Source organism: Anser cygnoides, chromosome 24 (genome assembly GCF_040182565.1).
Source record: "Anser cygnoides isolate HZ-2024a breed goose chromosome 24, Taihu_goose_T2T_genome, whole genome shotgun sequence".
Classification (NCBI taxonomy): Eukaryota; Metazoa; Chordata; class Aves; order Anseriformes; family Anatidae; genus Anser; species Anser cygnoides.
This window is the reverse complement of record NC_089896.1, coordinates 6,581,093-6,593,320: the sequence shown is the minus strand read 5'-3', so window position 1 is coordinate 6,593,320 and position 12,228 is coordinate 6,581,093.

The window sequence follows — 12,228 nt, the reverse complement described above, 5'->3', positions numbered from 1 at the left end:
AGCCCTGCCGGGGGGGCAGCACACCACCACCACCTCCCCCCCGCTTGGCATCAGCAGCAGTGCCGCAAAGCTCACGTGTGCTTTTTTAGTGGCTTTCATCTCAGCGACATCCCTGCTTGCCACATCGCTCCTGATCCCAGCTTTTCTTGAAAGCCTCCTTCTCCTGCAAGGCTGCGCAGGGGATGTGTTTATAAATAGATGCCTTCCCCGTGGGCTTCCAACGTGCCTCCCCCTCCCAGGGCCACCTTCCCCGCGATGCCCGCCCTGCCCGTGCTGATGGCAGCAGGGTCAGAAGCTCTCAGTGGGCTCTGGTGTGGTGCTTTGTGCTCCAGAGCCCTGGGGTGCAGCCAGCGGCCCTCGCGCTGTCACCAGGCTGCTCTCGGGTGCGTTGGTGGCACGGAGCACGCCGTGCCACGCAGGGTGACACCGCCGGGGGTGTGCACACAGCTGGGTGGGGGCAGGAGCCGGCTGCGGTGCACAGCACCGGAATTCACAGCACAACCCAAAACCTGAACCCCGTGAGGGCTCTGCTGGCTCCCAGGGCTTGGGCCGCTCGGGAAGCGGCGGGGATTTGCAGGGTGCAGGCAGACGGGCAGATTACGGGGCTGTCTGCCTCTCCGGCAGATGGACAGGCAGACAAATCTGTCTGCCGTTCTGCGCGCTGCTCCTGCCTAAAGGGCCTCGGGGATGAGACATCTCTGCTGATGTTATTTTCCACTTTCCAGACCTACTTAAAGTGCTTGGTGATTATTAATTTATTAGGTGCTAAGCGCTGACAACCCGCAGGACGCAGCAGCGACGGCAGCCCCCGCGTGCACTGGAGCCAGGGCAGGAGGACGCAGCCCCCTGCCCGTGCCCTGCCCCTGCCTCCCGCGTCGTTCCCCCGTGAGGAACTGCTGCAATTATTTATTCATGTCTCTGGAGCCACTCAGCAGCCTCGCATCATCTGCTCCAGGATCTTAACCGAGTTAGCAGGGGCCCAGCCAGGGCAGCCAGTGGTGCTGGGAATAAAGCAGAGGGATTTCCATATTGATTTATAAATAGCAAAGGAATTAGCTAATTAGAGCTCTCCGGGGAGAGAATTCCAGCAGGGAGAGTGCGGGGCCGGGCTGCACGCAGAGGGACGGGCGGATGGTGACAGCTCCTGACACCGTGGCAGCTCCGGCACGGAGCAGCTCCTGCAAACAGCCCTCGGCTGAACGGAGCGGCTGTGGGGTACGGCTGGGGTCTGCCTCCGCTGTGCCCCCATGTCCCCGTGTCCCTTGCTGCTCCCTGCCCAGTCCCTGGGTGAGAGCACCCTGCCCGTGCTGCACTGGGAGACTGAAGGCTTGAGGCCGTGGGGCTGACTGGGGCCATCCCCGCATACAGGAGGAAAACCTCCAGCCATGTGCTGGGGGATTTCAGGGGGAAGAGGTCTGGCCGGGTGCAGGAGGAAGATGGGGGCCTCGTGGTGATGGAGGGGGCTTTTCCAGTCCCTCATGCAAGCAGAAGTCACCTCCAAAGCCGTGCCGCCACTCCTGGGTCTGGTGGGTCGCTGCCGAGCGCCCGCCCAGATCTGTGCCACAAAGAGGGGTCCTGGGCACCCTCGGGGGCTTTCTCTTGGCTCTTGTCCTGTGCTGGGTTAGCCGGGCCCCGTTCTCCTCGTGGTTTCTTGCTTCCACTCGTGGGCAGGTGGGAACGCGCTGGGCTGGGGGATTTCAGCCCCAACCCCTGCTCCCCGCCAGGCTCAGGGGCAGAGCTGCGGGGCTGGGGCCGGTGCCGCAACCAGCGGCTCCGAATCCGTCCTGCCCTGGGAAAGGCTCCAGCCCGGAGGCTGCAGCAAGGCGCTGACTTCCCATAGAAACACATAAAAGGGCCCGTTCTTGTATTTGCCAGAGGCCCATCATTTTTGGTTGTGAAGATCCCATGGCAACCAGTGCCTTGTGTAACTGCATTTTCTATTTCTGGGGCTGCTTTTCACTTTGGTAACATCCTTCTCACATCCCCCCGTCCTGCGCAGGGGCAGCACCAGCCCTGCTCAGCCAGAACGGGCACGGGACGGGTGCTGTGATACAGCCAGGGCCAGGACGCACTCCCCACTGCTCGCACCCTCTGCACCCCGATCTGCTCGGCCCCGGGCGGCTGCGGGCAGAGGCTGGCAGCTGGAGCAGGGCGAGCACTGCACCTCCTCTCCTCTCCTCCCTCGGAGGCCATCTGCCCTGCTTTTTGGCCAGGAGCTGGAGCATTTGCTGGGGCTGGCTGGCCCAGGGGACAGCCCTGGCTCTGCTTCACCCCAGGATGGGGAGCGAGGGCCCCCGGGTGCCTCCCCGTGCTCTGCACCGCATCCCCACGGCGGGTGGGAGAACAGGAACCGGCCGCAGCATCTGTGCCCCGGCGGGACGCGCGTCCCCCGCACCGTATCTCCTGCCTCCCGCCGTAGGCTACATTTCAGCGCTGATAAAGGGCTCCCTGACCCTGACCAAGCCGTGCGCTGCCGGTTCGGTCACGTTACGAGTGCAGGACGGCTGCCAGACGTTGTCCGGAGAGAAAAGGGGCCGCAGCGTCCAGCTGGCAGCGGGGACGGGAGAGCGGCTGGGTGCTGCTGGGCTCCCTCCTGCCTTGGCCGGGGCTGCTGGCAGGGTCCTGCAGCTGGGGGCTGAGCGGGGAGCGTTCCGAGCCTCCTTCCTCACTGGAAGGGAAGTTTATAATGGAAACAAAAGCGGCTCTCCGTCCAAGTGCAGCTTTTCCCATCCCGTTTCCTCCGGAGCTGCCTGCGGAGGTGCCACGGGAGCGTGCCCATGCGCCGCGCACCGCCACGGCCGCAGCGTGGCGAGGAAGCTGGGGCCGGGTGCGTGCCTCACCGTGGGCAGCACGGCATTGTCCTGCTCTAGCTGTCCCCAGGGAGGGCTCAGCTCCGTCCACCTCCAGAGCTGCCTGTGCCCGGAGCGGAGCTGTGTGATCGGGGGGCACGGTTTGGGGTCATCCCTTGCCCCCCAGCAGGGCAATGCCCCGATGGGGCTGCACAACAGCAGCTTGCCTTGGCCTCTGCTGCAGGTGGGGATGGGCTGGGGACAGCATGTCCCTTCTGGGGCTGTGTGGGGCCAGTGCTGCTCATGGAGGGCACCCGAGCCCTGCGTCTCCTTGGGGTGTGGCTGGAGGGGACCCGGCTGTGGGTGCACCAGCGCAGGTCCTGCGCATCCTGCACACCTGCAGCCTCCCCTCCCGTGCAGCCTCCCCTCGTGCACGTCCAGGAGCAGCGCAGACCCCAAGGACACCGCTGGGCACAGGGGATGGATGCAGCCCCACGACCTCCGCCGTCTCCCGGCAGCCCGGCGGGGTGATCGCCTGTGCCCGAGCCCCCCGGGGCCGGTGGCGGCCAGACCCGGGACAGGAAAGCGGCGCTGGGCTGCAGCGGTCCCAGCCCCCCGCCGCCGGGCTGCATGGGCCCCTTTCTCCCGGGCAGTCAATGTGTCTTTTTGTTGCGCTGCTGGGTTTTGATGCCTGCGAGCAGGGCAGACAATACGTCGCATTGTTCCCTTTCAGCAACATCTGACGGCCTGGGCAGAGAGAGGCCAGTGTGCGCGGGGGGGACATGGGGAGGCCGTGGGGGAAGGGAGGCAGGGAGGCCGCCGGGCCTCTGCTTGCGGGACCGGGACCAGGAGGGAGGCTCAGGGGTGCTGTGAGCCTCTGCTCCAGCCGGTGGGCTTCTGGGACCCAGCCCTGGGGGGGGACGAGCCTCCAGTCTTGCTCATCCTATCCAGCCTCGCTCGTCCTAACGTTACGGCCTCGCTAGGAGGCTGCGGGTGCCGTGCCGTTAACCTTGCTGTTGTCCTCTGCCAGAAATCCCAGCTAGTTTGGGGGGCGATGGGTGTGTGTGTGTGTGTGTGCATCCCCTGCTTCTGCACAGCACCAGACTCGGCTGTGTCCTCAATAAATCCGAGGTGGGCAAGGCCAGGAGCACTGCCAGGCCCCCCCCTGACCCCCACAGGCAGATGGGGATGAGCAGCACCAGGGCAGGGGCTCGAGCCCCCGGGTGGGCTGCAGGGGGGAGCGGGGGCCCTGGAGCTTGGTGGGGAACTCACACGTCAGCGCCGGGATTGTCTGCAACTTTCCATCAGAAATCCCCTCCTTCCCTGTCCCCTGCTGTCCCGGCCTGGATTGCCCAACCGCCGGGAGCAGAATTCCCCTCCGCCGCAGAGCAAAACCGAAAGTGTCCCCGGGGCCACGCAGCGCGGCTCAGGACTCGGCACGACGCCCGCCGGGCTCCGTCTGGGTGCCGGCGGAGCCCCGAGACCCTGGCGAGGGCTTTGGGGGCTGCTCCCCTCGGGGGTGATGGGGAGCACCCGCGCCGTGCCCCCAGACTTCGGCTGCTTCGGTCCATGGGGATGTGCTGGGGGGGTCCTGCTGCGGAGCCCCCGCGCTGGGCACGAGCAGCAGGGCTGTGTGCGTGCTGCAGGTGGGCGCAGCTCCCCGGCCCCCCAGCACCACCCGGCGCCACCAAACCTCAGCTTTCAGGGCCGTGGGAGCGCGGTGGGACCTCGCCGTGACCGCATCCCACGGGGATGCAGCCCCTGTTTGGGGGGGTCGGAAAGGGATAGGACAACGCTCCCAGTACCCCCCCGCGTGCCCCCGGCTCTCCTGCCACGGCTCTCGCCCTGGGCAGAGGTGCGAGGAGGGGGCTGGCAGCGGCTGCGGGCCGGGGGTGCCGTGGCCGTGCGGTGGCCGTGCTGTGGCCGTGCGGTGGCCGTGCGGTGGCCGCCATCCCCTGGCAGCGGGGGCCCTCCCCGCCCCCACCGCCGCCGCAGCTGCATTTCGCCCAGACTTGCATGGCCGTAACCATGGCAACGGCTGCTCGGCGGCAGCGGGATCCCCGCGGGGCTGGGGGCGGCGGGATGCGCGGCACGGGCACGGGCACGGGCACGGGGACGGGGATGGGGATGGGGATGGGGATGGGGATGGGGATGGGGTCGTGGCGCTGCACCGCGTCCCCCCCGGGCACAGCCCGTTCCCAGCAGCGCCGCCGGTGCAGAGCTCACGCGCAGGGCTGGGGCACACCCGTGCATGCGTGCAGCCGTGCACACGCGTGTGCAAGCAGGGCGTCAGCGTGGGGAGGTTGGGGCACACTCCCGCGTTATCAGGGCTGGGCTGCCATAAAGCCCGGCTGTTTGCAGAGGCACGGGCTGGGGCTGCCGTCGCCGCCGCGCTTTGTCTCCGCGTTAACTTTTAACCGTGGCCGCCTTCCCGTGCCGCGCCCTGCCGGCATCATGTACTGGGGCTCCCATTGCTTAGGGCTGTGCGAGGACCCCTTGTCTCGGGGACCCCCACACCTTGCCACCATGCTGGGGGGCTCTGGTTCCCCCCGCGCATTGCGCACCGCTCCCTGCCCGCTGGGGATTTGTCCGGCTGCATCCCGCTGCTGCTGCTCCTCGCCTCCCTGCGGGTGCCTGGCTTTTGGCTGCTGCCTCCGGAGGTGAATTCCCAGGGCTGGTGGGGCCAGCGGGGACATCGCAGCCCTGGGGGCAGAGGGCAGCTCCTCGCCGCCGCGCCCGGCCCCTCACCGCCACCCCCGGTGGGTTTGGCAGCACAGCAGCTCAGCTGGAGCAAAGCCTCTGGCGCTGGAGTGACCCACTAACCCTGTTCTTCTGAAAAATGCATGAAATGCAGGCTGCTGCCTATGGGGACTTGTGCACTCACGCTGCTGCTCACGCATGTGGGGGCAGATTTTCGTCACCGTACCCCCATGGCTGGGCCAGGCGGCGGCACTGGAGACCCCCAGCAGGGCTGGGGTGCACTGGGCTGGGGGCGAGCGCTGCGCTCGCCTTGCTCCAGATTTTGGGGTATGAGCAACGTCTACTTGCTCCCCCTCTGCTGCTGCTGCTGCTCAGTGCCCTGCACATCCCCAGCCCACGCGAGGGCACGGCAGGTTGCTGCAGCAGCCGGGGCTGGCCCCGCTGCTCTCCGCTCAGCTGCGATAACGTCACGGCTGCGCAAAGTCCACGCCGCGTCCCCAGCTGTGCCAGCGAGCTGGAGGCTGAGGCTGGGGCTGAGCAGGGCTGGATCCTGCTGCCGGCGAGGGGAGAAGGGCACCAGCTCGCCCCGACCACCACCGCAGCCCTGGCCTCGCAGCCCTGACCTCATTTCTCTCCGGCTTCTCCACTCCTTTAATACACCCCGGCCAGATGGCTGCGAGCCGGGGGCTCCCGGCGGTGCCTCCCCAGCACGAGGGGGGCCAGGGGCTGCGGGGGGGCTGCAGCTCAGGGCTCTGCTGCTGCCCCCAGCCCCACCGGGCTGCCCCAGGGTGCCCCCCTCCCTGCAGGGAGCTCCTGGGGCTGGGCGCTGCTGGCGCCGCCCCACCAGGGGTTAACGGGTTTGTGCCTTGTTCGGCTGATTGCATTTTGGTCGCATTTGCATAGCTGATTTCGTGGCTGCAACACCTCAGCTGGTGTGCTAGAGACACCGGCAGGATGTTCACTGCTGGGTGGCCCAGGACAGCGTCCGGATCCGGCCCCATGGAGGGTGCCCAGGGGGTGCCCGGGGAGTCCCTCAGGGAACGAACGGACACATCCAGCCCTCACCAGCACCACGGCTCTCAGCGGGAGCAGCAGAGGATTTGCAGGGCTGTGGGGATCAAGGTTCTGCCTTCCTTTTGTGGTTGCAATCCTTTTTTTTTTTTTTTTTTTTAAAAAAAAAAAAGAAAGAAAAAAAAAGCCAACAGCAGCCAACCCCTCAGTGCCCGCTGGCCTGGACTAAATGCACCGCGGCACGGCGCGAGACGAAGCAGCTTTCCCCTGCCAGCACAGAGGGAATCGCTCCCCGGGCTGGATGCGGCCGCACCACATTTCCCATCCTCTTCCTTCCCTGCAGCCGGAGCCCAGCTTTGCTCCCCTCGCTGCCTGCTCCTGCTGCAACCTCTTCACGTTGCTCCTCTGCCCCCGAAGCGGCTGCGTTTCCACCCGTGGCGGCACAACCCTTTCCTCCAAAACGAAGCAAAGCCCCCGCACAGAGCCCCGCCGGCACAGCGCCGCCAGCAGCAGCCGGTGTCCCAGGGTCCCCGTCCCTTTGGTGCGCGCAGTTCCCAAGGGACAGAGCTTTTTGGAAAGGCTGAAGAGCTGAGCACAGCCCGGTGCTGTGCTGAACGCCCCCATGGGTGCACGCAGCCGGGGCCCCCCCCCCCAGGCTCATCGGATCTGGGGGCAGCTGCGCACAGGGCGATGCTGGTGGCTGCGCTCAGGCAGCCCCCGGAGGTGCTTCCGTGATAGCAAATCGTGTGATTCGGAGGGGAGGGGAGAAAAACAAAATAAAAGAAACCAAAAAGCCCCGAGAGGGGATTTGTTTGGCTGGCAGCAGCGGGCGGGAGCCGTGGGAAAGCAGCGCAAGGTGCGGGGCCGGGCAGGGGCAGCCGGGGGCTTCCACCGGGGGCTGCCAGGGCCGGATCCTGCGGCGCCAGGGGGGGTCGGGTGAGGGTCTCGGTGGGTCCGAGACACGGAGAGGAAATGGCAGCGGGGCTGGGGGGAGGGAGCATTCACTGAGCCCTTTTGGAAATCCCTGCGGCTTCCTGTGTGGTTTCAGCTCTTGCTCGTACGGCAGCAAAGCCGAGGAAGAGCGTGAATCACCGCAGGAAGCCGCGCACCGCTCATCCCTGCCTGCACGCTCGCCCGGGCTCGCCGCACCGTGCCCTCCTGTCCTCCCCGGGACGTGGCTGCCCCGTCCCACGTCACCGGGGCCACGGCGTCGGGGTGTGCTCAGCTTGCTGCAGTGCGGGGCTGCGGGGGTGCAGGGGTGCACATGGGTGCACATGGGTGCACCGGTGCACGTGAGTAGGTGCACGGGTGCGTGGGTGCACGGGTGCGCCTGTGCATGGGTGCACACGTGTGTGGGTGCACATGTGGGTGAGAAGAGGAAGAGTGAGTTTCCAGCTCACGGTGTGAGCAGAGGCCCGGCAGCTCCCTCCAGCAGCAGGCAGACGGAGGCTGGAGCCCAGCACCGCTTTGCAGCCTCCTCAGTTGTCCCAGTCCTGCTCCCGTTGTGCAAGCTGGGGGTGGCAGCACACACACACACACGTCCATGTGCACGCACACGTGCACGCCCCCAGGTGTGCGCACACCTCTGCACCCCCACGTGCACCCCCGCACACACGTGCCTGTGCCCCCAGCTGGGCTCTGCACTTCCCGGTGCCAGCCAGGTGGCAGAGGAATCAGTCTCTCGGCTCCTCCAGCTAATTAACATAAATTGACACTGACTAATTAACCGTCCCAGCTCATTAGAGCCTGCGTGCTGCATCTCTGGGAACAGCAGGCAGCCGAGCCCTCGCTGCCTGGTGGGGCGGGTGGGAGCTCCACGGCTGCACGGAGCTGGCACCGGCCACCCCTGGCCTCCCGGTGCACCCCTGTCCCTGTCCCCACCCCAGTCCCCGTCCCTGTCCCCGTCGGTGTCCCCATCCCCATCCCACAGCCCTCGCTGAGGCCACAGCGGTAACGAGCTCGGCTCCTAATCCATTTATTCCTGGCTGGTGCAGGGGCTGGGGATGGCCCGGCTCGGCCGCCCGGCGCAGCCTGGGGAATCGCCCGGCTGCCCTGCGGCACACGGGGTGCCCCGAGGGTGGCTGGGGGCGAAGGAGGAGGTGCAAGGGTGGCCTGGGCGCAGGCGTGGTGTAAGAAACGTGCCGGGACCACGGCATCCTGCTGGGAGCAGAGTTCTGTCCCCGCGGGGAGGGCTGGCCCTGCAGCGGAGGTGACAGCAGCGTCACCCGCCCCGCGGCAGGGTGGCCTTGGCAGCAGCTCGGTGACAAACCCTGCGTCAGCCGGGAGCGAGCCGGGGAGCCCTGCCCGGCTGTGGAGGTGGGAACCCCCCCCGGGATTCCTGCGGTGCCCTCGGCCCTGCGGGCGCTGGGGACCCCCGGGTATCCCCAGCAGCACAGCCCCAGTGGCAAAGCCGGGCTGCAGGGTGCTGACGTGAGGCGGGGCAGGAGGTTGCATCCAGCGCCCTGGGGCAGGATCAGGCCCGCTGCGGGGAGCGGGGAGCGGAGCTGGGCGCAGGAGAGGCGACCGTGCCACGACGCCACCTCCGCAGCCCTGCGGGAGGAAGGAAAGGGAAGCTCCTCGCTTCCCTCTTTGCTCAGGGCTTTGGCGTGACCCCGTGCAGGTCCCATCCTGCGCCGCCCCACGGGGCTGTGCCCCCCGCCCCAACCCGGCCCCTGCGGCCTGCCCGCGCACGCCGCTCCCCGGCGGCTGCCCCAGGCTGAGTCAGGGCCCCCGCTCCGACCGGTTTGGGGGGGACCCGGCGTGGGAACGGCCCGGCCTCCGCGGGGAGGCGGCGTGCACCCAGCGCCAGCCCCGCAGCTGGATGGGGCCCGACGCCCCCGGACCCGAGGGGGCTCTGGAAGGGGTCGTTCTGGTGCCCCCCGGCAGCGTTTGCCGGTCCCTGGTCCCTGCCTGGTGGCCTCGGCTGGAGCCAGCCCCGTGTGCGATCCCCTGCAGCCGAGCTCCGGGGATTACAAACTGGGTCAGCGGCAGATCCCAAAAGTGATTGCAGTCAGGGGGTTGCTGCCCTCCGGGAGCGCCCGGCGGAGCCCCGCTCCGCTCGATATTGTTACCACTGATCTGGAAGGAAACGGAGAATCGCTGCTGGTGAAACGCGGGGCCTGGCACTGCCTGGATGAGCTGGGTCGCTCCTGCAGCAGTGGCACACAGAGGGGCTTGGGCCCAGGTCCTACGGCAAGGGTGGGGATGGAGCCCAGGGAGGGCACAGGGACCTGGGGCTGCTGGTGACACTGGGAGCACTGGGAGCAACCCCATCCAAGACTGGGAAAGAGCCACAGGGAGGATGGATGGTGCTGTCACGGCGGGGACAGCTGGAAACCCTCGGTGCAGGGAACAAGGGATGGAGAAGGACGACACATGCCCCATGTCCAGCAGCAGGGCAGGGTTTGGGGACGAAGGGGCCCCGGGTGCAGCCGGGTAAGGACGTGGAGCGGGGCAGGAGTCAGAGCCACGAGCCCCAGCGCCGGCAGGCAGGAAGAGGGGCGGGAGACGGGGCAGGAAGGCAGCCGGCAGCGGCGGAAGGAAGCCCGGCAGCGGTGCAAGGCTGCGCCGGGGCTCGTGTGCCGGCCGTGCCACCACGGGTCCCTGCACTGGGCGCACCGGCTGCGCCCTCTGCACCGCGTCGTGCCGGGAAAGGGCCCATCCCGGGCGAGCCCCGGGCTGCAGGTCGCAGCACCCCGCGGCACCGGCACGCCGGGGCTTGTCGCTTCGTGCCGCAGCGGGAGAGGTGCTGCAGCCGGCTCTGCGGTGCTGGCGTGAGGCTTTCAGCATTCCCGGGGCGGTGCCGCCGCACGCTGCGTGCTCGGCCGGCTCCGTTCACCACCCAGCTCCTCTGCACCCTGCGCTGCCGGGGCTGGGGAAATGTCCGGGTCTGGCCCCGGCTGGGGATCCCCGGGTGGATTTTTCCTTGGAGCAGGTTTGTTTTTCCCAGAAATGATGCGGCAAGCCTGACGAAAGGCTCTGTCCCTGTGCCCTGCCATGTCCCCGCCACGGCAGCCCCAAAGCTTTTCCAGCCCGGCGTGCTGGGGTGGTTGAGCTCAGCCCCAGGGCTCAGCAGAGCGAGGCTGCGGAGGGGCCGTGGGTCCCCGCGGGCTGCGGGAGCTGCCGCCCGCCCGGCTGTCGGCTCGACAGCAGCGCCGAGGATGGAGCTGTTAAATATTTATAGCCGCTGCTGGAGCCGGTTGGGTAAAATGGCAGTGTGATCGGGGAGGGGGGGGACACGTCTCTGCTCTCCCTGCGGCCCATCTGGCCCCGCGCAGCTCCGCGCATTGTGGAGCTGCAAATCGCCATCTGCTCCCCGCGGAGGGCTCGTGTCCTGCTCAATCCCCGGCCGTGCTCCTCGGGGGGCTCCGAGCCGTGCACAGCCCAGCCCCACCATGTCCCCAGCCCCGCCGTGTCCCCACACTGTGCCGGGCCACGGGCTGGGATGGCGCAGCGGCACAGTGGGGCCGGAGGTGGTTTTGCTGCTCAGCTGCCCAAGTGCAGTGAGTTTGGGGGTCTCGGGTGGTGACAAAAGGATGAGGGCAGCCCCTCGCTGGGTGCATGGCGGAGGTGGGGATGACCCCAGTGAGCGGGGAAGGGAGGAGAGGAGGAGGAGATGAAGGCACAACGAGCAGAGCGATGGAGACGGGTGCACAAGACACAGGGTGTCCCCTCTGGCTGGGTCTCGCCTCTCCTCCCCTGGCTCTGCCGTACGCATTCATCACCCGTTTTTTAACCATTCTTGCTGGTTAGCTGATGCTCGTGGGCTCCAGGGGTGCAGGATCCATCCCCTCCCCACACTCGCTGCCCCCAGCTCCCATGAACTTGTTCAGATCAGAAAACGAGGGCGTGTGTGTGTGTGTGTGCGTGTGTGTGATTGCTAATGAGGCCCTGCATGGGCTAATTCGGGGCTGCCAATTACGGCAGGTCTCGCTGGCTCGGGACGGGGCCTCGTGGGCCGTGTCCTGCCCCGGTTTCGGCAGGGCAAGCCCCGGGCAAGGTCGGGCGCGGGGGCAGCAGTGGCCGGCTGGGCTCAGATCCCCACTGCTGGGTGCCCAGGACCCACGGAGCCCCCCTGCCCTGTGTCAGGAGATGCTGCAGGGTGGGCATGGGGAAGCTGTCCCCCCCCCCCCAGCCCCCCCAGCATTTTTTCCCCTTCTCCATCTCCCACAAAACCCGCCTCGCTGTGAGATGGCAGCGGGCGAGCGAGCCCTTAATTAGCCACTTTAGGGATTTGGCTTTATTAATGGCATAAACGATTATGAAGCAAGAATTAAAGCTACCGGCCTCCAGCTAAAGGGCACGGCGCAGCGGGGATCATCCGTGCACATTGTGAGCCCCGGCCAGGGCCCGCCGGCTGCACGGGGGGCTCCCTCCCGGCCCCCTCCGCGCTCTTTCAGCCTCTGCAACAGCCCCCGTGCCCCCTGTTTCTGCCCCCCCCGTGGGCAGGGGGAGGCTGGAGCTCGGCCCCTGCTCGTGTGTCGCGTCCTGGGGCTACACGAGGGGTGGCTCGGCCGTGTCCCCCGTCAGGACTGAGCCCGTTTCTGCCCGGGTTTTAAACCCGCTGCCAAGCCAGTGCTGGGGTCCTGGGCTTGGGGGCACCCCAGGACAGGACCCCGGCACCCGTGGGCTCCCTGGTGTCTCTGGAGCTCGTTAGGCTCAGGTGTGGGATTAGCCCTAATTGCCTGCACTTTGATGGCCGCAGCCTCCTCCCCGAGGGATCCTCGTT